Source organism: Xyrauchen texanus, chromosome 31, assembly GCF_025860055.1.
Source record: "Xyrauchen texanus isolate HMW12.3.18 chromosome 31, RBS_HiC_50CHRs, whole genome shotgun sequence".
NCBI lineage: Eukaryota > Metazoa > Chordata > Actinopteri > Cypriniformes > Catostomidae > Xyrauchen > Xyrauchen texanus.
The window spans coordinates 22950637-22966527 of NC_068306.1; the positions used below are offsets into that span (position 1 = coordinate 22950637).

At 38.3% G+C, this 15891-nt stretch overlaps 1 long non-coding RNA gene and 1 pseudogene across 1 annotated transcript; one reads left to right on the forward strand and one right to left on the reverse strand.

Annotated features, from left to right (window-relative positions):
* The window catches only part of LOC127625331 (pyruvate carboxylase, mitochondrial-like), a 196459-nt pseudogene that overhangs the window by 21806 nt on the left and 158762 nt on the right, over window positions 1–15891 (reverse strand).
* On the forward strand, window positions 13297–15112 carry LOC127625333 (uncharacterized). Its single transcript, XR_007968276.1, has 3 exons — window positions 13297–13377; window positions 13542–13701; window positions 13787–15112. It is a non-coding gene; the product is annotated as an uncharacterized LOC127625333 (long non-coding RNA).

Genomic DNA, 15891 nt, shown 5'->3' on the forward strand with positions numbered 1-15891 from the left:
AGCTATATTATCATTTTGCAATTTCTTTCAATACCACTTCAGCCTTGCTCCGTTTGCTTTTCTTCGCCTTTAGCTGACTTTCCATGATCTCATTTACCCCTGGATTATGAAGGAGTGGAAAAAAAATGAAATGAAAGTGTGGGAGCATTTGCATGTAATGACTATACTAGTGTTGCAGTTGAACAAACAGTTACAAGTGTGTGTGAATAATAAATACGACGAAGAGCATTTTAGGAGGCAGTGAGCACTGAAGAGTGGCGGGGTAATTGTTCTTATCCACAAAGACATGAAAATAGCTTTTCATGGCAGAAGAGTTATATATTTACACTGTTCTTTTTAATGCACAACCTGAAATATGAGTAATGGGGCTGTAGAAACATAAAGGGAGATGGGGAAAAAAAATCAAGAGACTATTTCATTTGCACAGAAAACAACAGAAGACAAAACAAGCAATTAATCACCCTTAAGACTGTTTGTGTGTACGTTGCATTACATTTCATTAAAAGCTTTTGCCATAAATCAGCTCTGTTGGGCATCCTGCTCGGTTTAATGAGACACAGTTTGATTGACAGCCCTCAAAGGGGCGTCATGCGCCTATTTGAAGGGGACTCCCAATGGAAAACCTGGCTTATTTAAGCCCTAGGTGGGAGACATGACCACATTTTAAGAACTCAGTAATTGATGAATAAGTGGTTAAATTCCTGACTTAACCTTTATGAATGTTAAGATAAAGATCACCTAAATAAAAAGATTCTTGGCATCATATCTTACAATCTGTACGACTTTCTTTCTTCAGTGCAACACACAAGGAGATGTTAGGGACGTTATGGACTAACAGTCTCAGTCACAATTAATTTTCATTGTATATTTTCCCATACAATGAACGTGAATGGTGACTCAGGCTGTCATTCTGCCTAACATCTCCGTTAGTGTGTGATGGAATAAGGAAGGACATACATGTTTGGAACAACATGTTAACAATATTAGTTAACATGAACTACTAATGAATAATAATTTTACAGCATTTATTAATATTGGTTAATGTTATTTAAAAAAATTTTTTTAATTTAAAATCAAATATTTAAAATGATATGTTATGTGAACAATAGTTATTGCACTATGAACCAACTCAAAATAACAAACAATTGTATTTTTATTAACTAAAGGGATCGTTCACCCAAAAAGGAAAATTCCTTCATGATATACTCACCCTCATGCCATCTTAGATGTGTATGACTTTCTTTATCTGCTGAACACAAAGACTTTTAGAAGAATATCTCAGCTCTGTTGGCCCATTCAACGCAAGTGAATGGTGGCAAAATTTTGAAGCTCCAATAATCACCAAACAAGTAATCCATAAGACTCCAGTGCTTAAATCCATATCTTACGAAGCGATATTATAGGTGTGGGTGAGGAACAGATCAATATTTAAGTATTTTTTTTATCTATAAATTATCCTCCCTGCTCAGTCAATCTCCACTTTAACATTCACTTTCACATTCTTCTTCTTGTGTTTTTGGCTATTCACATTCTTCATGCATATCACCCCCTACTGGGCTGGGAGAATAATTTTCAGCAAAAAAAAATGACTGTTTCTCACCCACACCTATAATATGGATTTAACCACTGGAGTCTTATGGATTACTTTTATGATGTCTTTATGTGATTTTTGGAGCATCAAAATTTTGGCACCCATTCACTTGCATTGTGAGGGCCTACAAAGCCGAGATATTCTTCTAAAAATCATAATTAGTGTTGTGCAGAAGAAAATCACACACATCTGGGATGGCATGACGGTGAGTAAATGATGAGAGAATTTAAATATTTTTGGTGAATTATTCCTTTAACAAAGAAGATTATTCATTCATGATCCCTAATCCATTTACTAATGTTAACAAATGGGTAAAGTGGGTAAACTATCCCTTTCAAGAAATATATCGGGTTCAATACAAGTTAAGCTCAATCGACAGCATTTGTGGCTTAATGCTGATTAACACAAAATATAATATCGACTTGAATCTCCTTTTCTTTAAAAAAAGCACAAATCTGTGTTGCAGTCAGGCACTTACAATGGAAGTAAATAGGGTGAATCGTAAACAATAAAATTCTCACTGTTTCAAAAGTATTGTCAAAAAACATAAATATGTGTAACATAAATGTATGTGTAATGTAAGTTTCATCCAATTTTAAAACTTTGTTACCATGAGGGCGTAATTCGCAAACCATAGTATCCTGTAAAACAATGATTTAAACAACTTTACAGCTTAAATAATACACAAGTTTTAACAGAAGAATTAATGAAAGTGCTAATATAAAATTCTAAACTTCATATTTCGGTCTACATTTTATTTATTAATTTTTTTATGCATTTGGCAGATGCTTTTATCCAAAGCGACTTACGGTGCACTTACTACAGGGACAATGTCCCCAGAGCAACCTGGAGTTAAGTGCCTTGCTCAAGGACACAATGGTGGTGGCTGTGGGGATCGAACCAGCAACCTTCTGATTAACAGTTATGTGCTTTAGCCCACTACGCCACCACCACTCCTACAAAAATGAGCCACATTCACTTTCATAGTAAGTGCCTCACTATAATATCAAATTTGTTTTAGATTATATGAGTCTATATGAATTTTGGTAGTAATCAACATTTTGCTACAATTGCTTTCGACTGAGCTTAACTTGTATTGAAGGAGGTATATTGTTCTAATGATCAAAAAATCATATTATCATTTTGGAATTTGCATTCAAAATCCACTCAAATATCTGTGGGACACATGCTCTGTGCTTCTGAGCCCTCACCTGTATTGAGTTTGGTGCCTTTGGCACATGCCACAATGGCGCCCATGCTGGGTTGTGAAGTCATTCCCGCCATTGAGTCAACCGCCATGTCCACAATGTCAGCTCCAGCCTCTGCACATGCTAGCATGGCGGCCACTCCGGCCCCTGCGGTGTCGTGAGTGTGCACGTGGATTGGCACATCAGGGAAGCGGTCCCTCAATGCTCTGACCAGCAATTGGCCGGAGTTAGGCTTCAGGAGACCAGCCATGTCCTGCAGAACAGAGAGACATAGGGAGAAAGAGAGAAAAACCAAGAGAGAATGAACGTGAAACAAACAGCACCACAGAGACAGTGATGCAGTGGTGTTTTACGTGTGGGTGAAGGCAAAGTGGGAGCAGCATTTGAGAATAAAAAATTGAGCAAGAGCTGAGGTTGAGATTCAATTTGCCATTAATGTTTAATGTGAAAGTGGTTTTCTGAACTGGGGTGCACACCAGCGGACCCAAATGTGAATGCACCCTAACAAACAGACAAATGGCTAAAACACTAACAATAAAAATAAACAAATAACAACACCTTGATACAAAGAATGTGTGTTCCAGCCTTAACCAGCTCGTCGGCTAGTTTAAGATAGTAGTCTAAGGAGTATTTCTGTCTTGTGGGGTCAGAGACGTCTCCAGTGTATGAGATGGCCGCCTCCACCACTCCACCGGCTGCTCCTGCTGCATCCATCCCCAAGAGCATGTTAGGAACATAGTTCAATGAGTCAAAAACACGGAAGATGTCCATCCCGTTCTCTTTAGCCACCTCACAGAACCTAACAAAAACAGAGATTAAATGATATGTGTGACAATAAATTATAGAGCTTTGTGTTTACTTTTATGAGGAGTTAGATGATATATGCCTTTGTAACATTCCTGTTAGCTTTGGCATTTTACTTGAGCAAAAATGTCAGGACCCATTAAAGTTATTGCATACAGTTATGCTTCATTTTTGATGGTGATGGAAATGTTCATATTGGTGGCAACCATTATACAGAAGGTCTGAAAAACGAGCTTTGCCACAGTAAAGCCATTAAATGAACAGAAATGCTCCCCAGCTTCACATTTCTGTATGAATTAAAAGCCATCTGAATGGTGCTTGGGGCCAGAGTCTGTGGCAGCGAGAAACCAAGGGGAAGAATAAAAAGCTAATAAAGATGATACCCAGGCAAAAGACTTTGGGTTAGAAATCAAGAAACCCATTTATCAAGAATAAATGTACAACAGAATGATTTTCATGATGGCTGGTTTAATTCATGTTTCGGGATCGTTTGGTACTGATATACACTTGTGTTTCCAGCACTGCTATTCAGCACCGGCAGTATATTCAAATTCGCAAAAGAATGACTTTTGAATCAGCCTTCAACTAATGTAACCAGTTTGAATCACTCTAATGACTCACTTGCACACTGAATCATTCTGAGAGATTCTGGACTCACTGAACTATATTGATTTACTCACTGAACAGCAAGTCATTACTTTTGTCATTTTCAACAGGAAATGAACAGAGAGACCTGTGATGTTTGTATGCATACTTGAGGTGTCACACTTAAATTCTTAAAGTACTAAAAGAATCGTTTAGTGGAATTGGAACCAGAATCATTCAGATTCCCATCTCTAAACAGACTGTAAAATTCACCATGACTGTTAACAGGTTAGAGTGCAAGACTGCACATAACTGACTTGTAGACCGCATTGTCAGGATAGTTGGTGTATCCAACGGCATTGGCACCTCTCAGGAGCATCTGGAAAGGTACGTTTGGCATCAGAGCCCTCAACTCTTGCAGCCTCTTCCAGGGGCACTCACAGAGGAACCGCATTGCCACATCAAACGTAGCTCCTGGTAAAGAAGGAAAAGGTCATGACAAGAGAGATGACAAAGTAAGTAGAGTAAGTGGAAATCATCAAGCATGCAGAGGATCATCCTATTGGAATCCTAATTCCATACTTTGATTCTAAAAAAACAGCACACAAGCAAGACCTTTAATGTAAATTCATATTCATATTTCATTAAAAGTGGAATTCTCTTTCCAGAAACCTGCACTATTGGATCTTTTGTTATGAAAGTCTGGTGCAAGGTTTGACCCTGGCTTTATGGGAATTTCACATCTCAATAAATAGGAAGTTGACGTGACATCATCTTTTCACTGTGCCTTTATAAAAAAAGATATAAAGCATATTTAAATATTAAAGTACAACTGGAATTTTAAGATGAAATGAAGTGTTTTATATGATTAATTATTAACTTTCTCGGTCTCAAATTTATCATGTAATGTTGAGCAGAATATGGAAATAGCCTTATTAGTGCCTGTCCTCTGTGCTGAATAGCAATTCTGATTCAAAAATTTTTTTTGTTGGTCAAAATCAAATGAAATCTCTAAAAAGAGGACGCTTGTCAAAGTATGATTCATATCAAAATATTGTAGCTTATTTAACATTGCCTCAAAACTTACCTACAAGGCCTGATTCTTAGACAGGCAATTTTTCAGCCACACCTTATGAATTTGATTTGGGACCTAAGTTCAGGACAAGTATCTGTAAGATGTTGTTTTTGCTTTCCAAAGATTCCAAAGGTTGTTTTCATAAGTGAATTTATGTACACTACCCTTTAAAAGTTTGGGGTCACTTGCCTGAAATGTTTCTCATGATCTTAAAAACCTTTTGATCTGAAGGTGTATGCTTAAATGTTTGAAATTAGTTTTGTAGACAAAAATATAATTGTGCCAACACATTAATTTATTATTACAAAGCTAAAATGTTATTTACATTAAACATTTTTTTAAATGGATGACTTAGACCGAATAATAAAGAAAAGCAGCCATTAAGTGCCCAGCATATAGATGGGAAATCCTTCAACACTGTTTAAAAAGCATCCCAGGGTGATACCTCGAGAAGGTTGTTGAGAAAATGTCAAGAGTACATGTCTGCAAAATATAGGCAAAGTGTGGCGACTTTGAAGATGCTAAAATATAACACAGATTTGATTTATTTGGGATTTTTTTTATGTCACAACATAATTCCCATATTTCCATTTCTATTATTCCATAGTTGTGATGACTTCACTATTATTCTAAAATTTTAAGAAGAAAAAAATAAAGAAAGAATGAGTAAATGACCCTAAACTTTTGAACGTTAGTGTACATTTTAAAAATGATATCAAGGGACTTGAAGGTCAAATGCTAATTTGCTTTAAAGCTATAAAATGACTACTCAGGTTAAAATGTCCTTTGTTGTGAAATACAAAACTCAATCTAAAACTAATTTAAGTAGCATTTTTTAAATCATATTACAAGTATTGTGAATTAAATTTTCATGATGTTGTGTATTTGTCATTTCGGGCTTTTTCTCACCAAAACCTTGTGTATGCCTTCAGAAAGGTTGGAATATGATGCATAAGACGGGTGGACTATTATAATAATATTTTTAGGTGATTTTTAAGCTGTTAAGGGAGTCAACTGCCACTGCAATGAATAAACAGACTGAAATATGAAATAATGTGTTCCACATAATGAAAGGAAGTCATACAGGTTTGGACCTATAGTCAAATAAAAGTTCAATGTCCATTTGTCAACTACCCCTTTCCAGTGGGAAAAAGAAATGCTAGTCAAGCAGGAGAATAGTAGTCTGGGTCTAGCTGCAAGAATGCATGTGAAAGGCAATAAGGATGCAGGGAGGGAATGAGAGAGAGAGAAATCGTGAGAGGGAAATCAAACAATAGTATTGAACTAGCGCCACACCTCCCCAGTTTTCCACGCTGAAGAGGTTGCTAAAGCTGTGAGCCACAAACAGCGCGATGCGCTTGAGGTCATGAGTGCGTACACGAGTGGCCAAGAGGGACTGGTGGGCGTCTCTGAACGTGGTGTCCATAAGCAGCAGACCCTGGTGGGCACGCACCGCCTTCGCAAAACCATCTGGACCCTCTCTCAGCAACACATCCCTGAAACCCACTGGTGGCTCACCTGCAGAGCGCACACACACAACCACATAATAGTACAGAGATTATTACAAACACCATGAAGCACTACAAAACAACTAATACATCCATATTATTCACATCCAGACACAAACACATCTTAATAGACAAAATAGTAGTTTTTCAGTGCTAGGGATTGATTTTTCTGCTCTTCGCCACATGCTCTTAAACAAATCAAAGCCTTACAGGGTGGAGGTAAAGAGTGAAGGCAAACAATAGTGGAGGGAAAGGGGGCTGCGTGATTCTTTTATAAACACACACCCTAATATCATCTTCCTCTCTAGATTCACAACAGAGTCAGCGGTAAGGCTGAGGGGGGATAGGATGATTTATGGCTGGCTTGTATGGGAAATAAGCATAACTCTACATCATGCTTTCTTAGGTGAAGAATTCTTACCTACATCATTCTGCAGTGCACAGTGTTGGGGAAGCTGCTTTGATGCTGTAGCTTCCAAAGCTACTGCTAATTCAAAGTAGTTCAACTAAAGTCAAGCTACCTTTTTCAAAAAGGGTTACTGTCATCCTACGGAAAAATGTAGTGAAGTTAGTAGCGTCTCTACTTTTAGTTAATAACACCCCAACAGCAGCAGTGAATAAAAAAAAAATAAAGGCAACCAAGAGTAACGGATGCAATCACTTAACTGCTAAGTGTAAGAAACTGACAGAGTGAATGCATAGGATAAGGTAAAAGGGTGTGTATGAGGCATACCGAGAGGAACTGGTGGGATGACCGGATCGATGGAGGAAGGCTTAGCCTTGACAGGTATCGGAGTATTTGGGCCATTCACCATAACATGCCCTGAGTGAAGAGCACAGACCATCACATACAAACAGTCAAGACAGCTTCAAATCCACCTCTGCTGATGTAATACACAGAGTGGATTGTCATGTAGGGTGGATTCTGTGCAGCGCACATAAATTTAAAGGTATTGTCTTTTGGCAAATCTTGATCTGTAAACTTGGTACAGTGAGGGGAAAAAAGTATTTGATCCCCTTTGTATTTGATATTGTACGTTTGCCCACTGACAATCAAATGATCAGTCTATAATTTTAATGGTAGGTTAATTTGAACAGTGAGAGACAGAATAACAACCAAAAAATCCAGAAAAATGCATGTCAAAAATGTAATATATTGAATTGCATTTTAATGAGGGAAATAAGTATTCGATCCCTCTGCAAAACATGACTTAGTACTTGGTGGCAAAACCCTTGTTGGAAATCACAGAGGTCAGACGTTTCTTGTAGTTGGCCACCAGGTTTGCACACATCTCAAGAGGGATTTTGTCCAACTCCTCTTTGCAGATCTTCTCTAAGTCATTAAGGTTTTGAGGCTGACATTTGGCAACTTGAACCTTCAGCTCCCACCACAGATTTTCAGTGGGATTAAGGTCTGGAGACTGGCTAGGCCACTCCAGGACCTTAATGTGCTTCTTCTTGAGCCACTCCTTTGTTGCCTTGGCTGTGTGTTTTGGGTCATTGTCATGCTGGAATACCCATCCATGACCCATTTTCAAATCCATGGCTGAGGGAAGGAGGTTCTCACCCAAGATTTGACGGTATGGCCCCGTCCATCGTCCCTTTGATGCGGTAAAGTTGTCCTGTCCCCTTAGCAGAAAAACACCCCAAAGCATAATGTTTCCACCTCCATGTTTGACAGTGGAGATGGTGTACTTGGGGTCATAGGCAGCATTCCTCCTCCTCCAAACACAGCGAGCCAAAGAGCTCGATTTTGGTCGCATCTGACCACAACACTTTCACCCAGGTCTCCTCTGAATCATTCAGATGTTCACTGGCAAACTTCAGACAGGCCTGTACATGTGCTTTCTTGAGCAGGGGGACCTTGCGGGTACTGCAGGATTTCAGTCCTTCACCGGGTAGTGTGTTACCAATTGTTTTCTTGGTGACTGTGGTCCCAGCTGCCTTGAGATCATTGACAAGATACTCCCATATAGTTCTGGACTGATTCCTCACCGTTCTCATGATCATTGCAACTCCACGTGGTGAGATCTTGTATGGAGCCCCAGACCGAGGGAGATTGACAGTTCTTTTGTGGTTCTTCCATTTGCGAATAATTGCACCGACTGTTGTCACCTTCTCACTAAAATGGATCGGCACTGCTTGGCGATGGTCTTGTAGCCCATTCCAGCCTTGTGTAGATCTACAATCTTGTCCCTAACATCCTTGGACAGCTCTTTGGACTTGGCCATGGTGGAGAGTTTGGAATCTGATTGATTGATTGATTGATTGTTTCTGTGAACAGGTGTCTTTTATACAAGTAACAAGATTAGGAGCACTCCCTTTAAGAGTGTGCTCCTAATCTCAGCTCGTTACCTGTATAAAAGACACCTGGGAGCCAGAAATCTCTGATTGAGAGGGGGTCAAATACTTATTTCTCTCATTAAAATACAATACAATTTATAAAATTTTTGACATATGTTTTTCTGGATTTTTTTGTTGTTATTCTGTCTCTCACTGTTCAAATTAACCTACCATTAAAATTATAGACTCATAATTTCTTTGTCAGTGGGCAAACGTACAAAATCAGCAGGGGATCAAATGCTTTTTTCCCTCACTGTATAAGACTACTGAGAAAAAGCACTGACAGTGGAAAGTGAAAATCTTAATGATTTCTACTCAAATTGTAAGTGGCACTGGCTACATTTGGACTAAATTAGAAACATCAGACCATAGATCCATACTGTATATCATATCTGATGTTTCTAAAACGAACAGCACAAATACAGTATCGAGTATACATATGTGAACTATAATATATAGTACAGCCCCAAAAAGTATTTGGACACTTTAAACACCTAAAATGTATGAATGTTAATGGATTACATAAGAAATATCAAAACAGATGCCATTCATTTTATTTGTATAACTTTACACAATTAGCATAAACACCTTTCATGCAAAGTAATTTACAATGAAATTTTGTTTTAAATGATAAAACAATATGCCTAAGCTTTTGCCCCTACCACACCTCTGGTACCTCTTCTAGGAAAGCTGAGTGAACTTGAGGGGAACTTACTTCATACATCCAATATAAATTACTAAGAAAGGTTTTATGAAGTTAGTTATGTAGAAAAGGTCTAGCATAATAAGTTTACAAATGGCAATATGTTTGATATATTGTTATCAAATTCAAATACATTTGTACATTTTAGGTGTGGCTTAAGTGCCGCTAAATGTTTTGAGGCCACTATACAGTATGTTTGTAGTAGAAAGTTTGGTTGAGATGTCAAGTTCAGAATGTTTTCCACTTTAGTTGTATTGATATTAAACATATCATTGTAGCGTCTGGAGGAATCAATGAAGGATAATCATGGACTCAGCTATTTTTGGACAAAGGACCCCTGTAAGATCACGGAAATGGTCTGTGATAGTACAAAAGAACTGTTGACAGAGAACCCTTGTGGTGCTCCCTCGTGGTGCCCCCCTCCCCCGCACGTGACACCCGCATGCTTACCATGAGAAAAACCATGTGGAACTTTGAACGTAAAAATGTGTGTGCCTTTCCCATAAAGCCTAAAAGGGCTTATTTTTAATGAAAAATGTTTTAATCCCTGTGTGCTGTGTATGTTTGGTGTTAGATCAAAATTAGTAGAATTGTTTCATTTGTGTAGAAAACTCTGAGGCTTTATATGTAATAGCCTGAGAGTGTTTAACCATTTTTTAAGTGTCACAAATACATTTTTCTTGATATCAAATTAAACCTTACAACTTGCCGAATATAAATATGAGGTCACCTTAGAATTGTATCCTGCTAGGTTTTCACCATCTTTTGAGTCATTCAGCCCAAAATCTCTTACCATCATAAACCAACCAGAAACATGCAAATGAGCCGTGACGGAACAAAGGAATCATTCTCCTGCCCAAACTCAGATAGCAAAAAATGTCCGCACGGCTTCGTTTTGCCGCCGTCCCCAAGCTGTCGGCTATAGGTGCGTCTCACTGGCGGGGATGAAGCGTTTGCCGCCGAATTCGTCACGCCCATTTCCCAGATAGCAAAAAATGTCCGCACGGCTTCGTTTTGCCGCCGTCCCCAAGCTGTCGGCTATAGGTGCGTTCAGACGGCGGGCCGCCCGCTTCATTTTCTCTGGCGGTTGCCTCGCGGCAATCGACCGCGGCCGGCCGGCGGCAAGCCGCTTTGAAATACGAGGACAGCTTAGACTCTCAAAATCGACCAGCCATGTTGGCTATTATTATTTTTTGCTCCAAAGCCATTAGGGTTTATAACAGATTCTTGACTCTTGATTCCATGATAAGGTAAGGTTTAGGAAATGACATTTAAATTACTTTGAAACGCTGAAGCGATTATACAGTAATATATGTAAACTATATTGAATTATTTATACACAGGTGAAAATTGTTTACATTTATTTGATTGATGCACATTGAGACATGCACCAATAAACCAAAAATAATTCCTTTTTGTAAAACTTACTTGGCAATAAATATCTTTCTGATTCTGATTAGGTTTTAAAATAGATATTTAATACAGGGTATGAACAATTTAGCAGAATAAATTGATGAAGTTAGACTTTTCACCAATGCCTGTATCAGTGAACAGTGAAAGACATCTGCAACATGGCCAAAATATCGGGTAGCCTATACTTTAATTATTTTTTATTAATTTGCAACCATGGTGATATCTATCATAAACATGAAAATCCCTGTTTTGACGTGAAGGATAAACTCAATGAAAAAGCGAAATTATCCTCTGGTTTCACAGTTACGCAGAAATTTCGTTTATGTCTACATTTTTTCCAACCTCGATTTTTTTGTTATTTTACCTTTTACAGGTTTTGCAATTATGACCTGTACAAATGTTTAAGAAAGTGTTAAAGTCCCTGTAAAGGTAATACAAAAAATCTAAACACATTATAAATGTTAAAAATGTATTGCTAAAACACATGACAAAGACTGAACAGTGAAGTTCCGCTGTCGCCAAATCTGTTTCCGGTTTACTTGCGCGTCGCCCAAAATGTCTGTTTTTACTCGACGTCTCCAGAATCTTCCGAAAATACGCGTCAGCGATGTTCATCGCATTGTTGATGCCTGGTCCCCTGCTCCGACAAGCAAGAGGGACAAGGGCTTTAAACTCTACATATCGAGTTATCTGCACAACTACAAGGGTAAGTATTTTAATCTAATGTGGTGTGCCGGCAGATAGCGGCTAAGCTAGTTCGCCACGTGTTCATTTTTAATGTAACGTTAGTATAGAAGCTTGTTTTTTCTTAGTTTTAAAGCAGACTGTTTGTTAATTTTTGTGATAATTGTGATATCAATTATATTAACTTGGTCTCCTCTCAGTTTCTAATAAAGATCAGGACACCGGTGAAGTCACTGTCAGGGCATTGTGTTACAGGTCCATGAGAAAATCAGATAAACCTCACAGTTGAGTGTATGGTGAAGCTAGAATTAATAAGACCGCAGTTATAGGCTTGTTACTTTAATAGCCCGATGTTCCTGGGGACTCGGCTAAGGTTATTCATGATTAATGTAACTCAAATGAAAACAGTTATTGTAGGCAGGTAAGTTTCCCTAGCTGGTCCCTCTGTGTAAAATGCGTTCTTATTCAAGTTTTCAACTCAGTCATTCGTTTAAGATGCAATCTTGTGTTATAAGTATTAGGCTATCATGATTATACAGTGAGCAAGCTATATAAATAAGTATTTAATATAAGTGTAGAGCAACAACCGAGGGTGTAAGGTAAAGGCTGAATATTGTAGATTTATTACAATATGTTGCATGTTTGAATTAAAATACCTGTGGATATGCAGGAGCACACACTCTACAAAGGCCTGACTGGAGATTTGCCTGATCTATCCGTCCTTCAGGTGAGTAGGGATATAACAATAGCACATTTCACTGTACAGTATGATATATCAACCAAAATCTGTATACCAATATTTCATTTTCTTTTTCCTCCCTTTTACAAACAAATATTCTGCTTCAAAGAAAAAAATGAAATTGATGTTATCATAAGGGTTCTTCATTATGAACTTGTATGCCATGCATAACATACTGTGGATAGAAATTACAGGGAAAGTTACTGGTATGATAATTGTGGTTATATTATATTACTATTATATTTAGTGTATTGCTAATCAATATATTGTTACTTCCCAGGTGACAGCGGCTCGCTTCAAGAGCAGGTGAAGCAAGTTGGGACAATGTTGAAGACATTTTGCTCGCACTGGGCAATCGGGTACAACTTGCAAACAACACCTGTGGTTGTTGGTTTAATTCCCACTGGGGCCACCTGTACATGTAGTAGACCTAGATATAAATGTCATAGTTTAGTATTTGAAGGTCCAGGACTGACTACTTTATTCTTTTATTCTGGGAACCCCTGTAGGTGCAGATCAAACCCTAATGCTGCGACGTCTTGGGAGTTTGGCGATGTTGTGCGTAGCATGGACGACAAAATGCTATGCTGCAACGTTTCAGTGCCAATGTGTCTGTTGGAGAGTTATCCCTGACAGGGGATCTGTTACTCCCCTAGACACCCAGGAACATTTGGCGTTGCTTGACAACAGTTTGAGGCAGGATAAAGAGCTCCAGCAACGATTTGTAAGTGTGCCGATTTAGTTTATAACGGTATAGGGTAATCTAAAAAGTACAATTAAGATCGTACACTGCATATTCTACAGTCTGAATCCACAGCCTGTCACATTTTAAATTTATGAGAAGCTTCAGAGAAATGTAATTTGTAACATGTTTTTTTGTATTTTCAGCTTCGGTTTTTGGCAATCAAATGTGGGAGGGACCTAAAGACAACCGTGTGGCGAATGCTTCAGAGTATCTTCTCTAATCACCTTTCCATCAATACAACCTGGACTGGTGTAGGGGATAAAGCATGTTTTAGAGACATGTTCCTGAAGACCATTGTTCAAAGTAAGTTGGATATTTTTTTATATTTAAGTAGATGTGTATGACCTTATGCCATTCAAATGGAATGACAGATCTTTATTTTCTACAGGAGCCATCCGGAAGAACCCGGCAACACAGGATGCCACTGATGAGGCGATCCAGGTTAACGTTACGCGTTACCTGAAAGGAGCATCTGAACATGAAGGTGGAAAAGGCGCCGCACAGCTGAGAGGGACCCACAGCCGACCCCTTAAACCTAGGCTGACTACTGACACCCCAGCATCACTGACAACTGGAACCCTTTCTTTATCCTGCAGTCAGTAACATCAAGACCCCTAAAGAAGCCTGCTAAAAGTGTCAGACTACACTCACCCAATCCACACTGTTCACTGTGGAAATTGCTCTTTTTTTTTTTTTTTTTTTTCTCGTGACCCTGCTTTGAGGGCAGCTCCTTGGATGAATATGGGATGGTTTGTCCTTTTATACAGGCGCACGAGGAATCACTGAAGATATGCCAATTTGCACTGCCTCATTCTGGGGGTCGGGGAAAACCGGTGATTCTTAGCCCAGAAGTCCCCAAACTCTCCAGACATTCTGATTGGCTGTGTTCTCTACAGCCAGATTTTCTGCTGTTAATTATATTTATTCCCACTTGTTGTCATGTGTAAGTTGAATGTCAAAATGTATATTATACCTGCACATTCCTTGATACCAAAGATCTCAATTATTTCATATACAATTTGCTGCTTATTTCATTGTTACAGTGCTTAACTATTCTATTTTTAAATATAGCTTGTAAATCCTAGATTATACATCTAATACTTGATATTTGCACATTATCTGGTATCAAATATTCTACTTACCGTGACTTTAGTATTGGCTTATTTAATTCCGTCAGTGCTTAACAATTCTATTATAGTTTGTAAATCCTATTTCATACCTCTGATACTTGATATTGCACATTAACTAGTACCAAAAATTCTACTTTCATTCCATCACAGTGTTTAACTGTTATTCTATTGTTACATATAGCTTGTAAATCCTTGTGCCACAAGTCAGCATTGCAGTTATAATGGTATATTCTACTCCAGAGCTTTACTCTAAATTATTACCACTTAACCTATTGTTAGAAATGACTTGTAAATATGATGTTATACCTCAATTTATTTGGTATCCTGCACTTTCTTTGGTACCAAATATCCTCATTGCTTGTGTTTACTGGTAATTCTTTTCATCCCAGAGCTGACCTCTTTATATTATTAACAATTATTGTAAGTGTTACAATAGTGTTTTTTTAAAAAAAAAAAAGAAATTGGAAACCTGCATGTTCTTTTGTGTGTGTAAATATAATGTTTGTATTTTTCTGTTATTTATATTTCAGTGATATGACATCTTGTTTCAATGACAGTTACTGTACTTTGAAATGTGGAATTAAAACGCCAAATGGAAATTTGTCTGGTTTGATCAATCATTATTCTTGATAAACTGCATGCTATAAATATATATATATATATATGTGTGTATATATATATGTATATATATATATATATATACACACACAATAAGCGGCGGCAGATCGCTCGAAAAAAGCGTTTGCCTCCGACGGTCCGCCTTCGATATAACGGCGGCGGAGCGGCGGCTGGCCAGCGGGCCGTCCGCGTATGGAAGGCGGTAGGAAGGCGGCTGCCGCTTAAAAGCGGCTGCTGCCGGCGGACCGCCGTCGAACGTGTTTGCGATATCGCCATTCTGCTGCTTCTACTGCCGCCGGCGCACCGCCAGCGGACCGCCGACTTCTTGCTATCTGGGAAGAAAGGGGACTTTTACGACCCCCCCAAAGGAATGCTCAGACTGCTGAAGCTCACTCAATCCTTACTGAGAAGGAGAAATGAACCCCTTTTAATCCTATATATCCTATATATATCCCTGTGATAAATGTATTAACATGTATCTAATGTTCCATCTCATAATTTTCCTAAATGTTGTTTGGTCTATGTTCTCTTGCAAACTCTAATGGGTTAATGTTTCAGACTTTGCATACTATGGTTAACCGAAATCATATGTGTGGCATATTTGGTCTCTATAACTTGGTATTTTGAAGATCAAAATGACTGTGTACATGATATGTCGATAACAACAACATATTAGTATTACAAGAATATTTCCTAGTTTCTTCATTGGCTACCACCCCTCTTAGAACAAAGAGCCATAAACCAA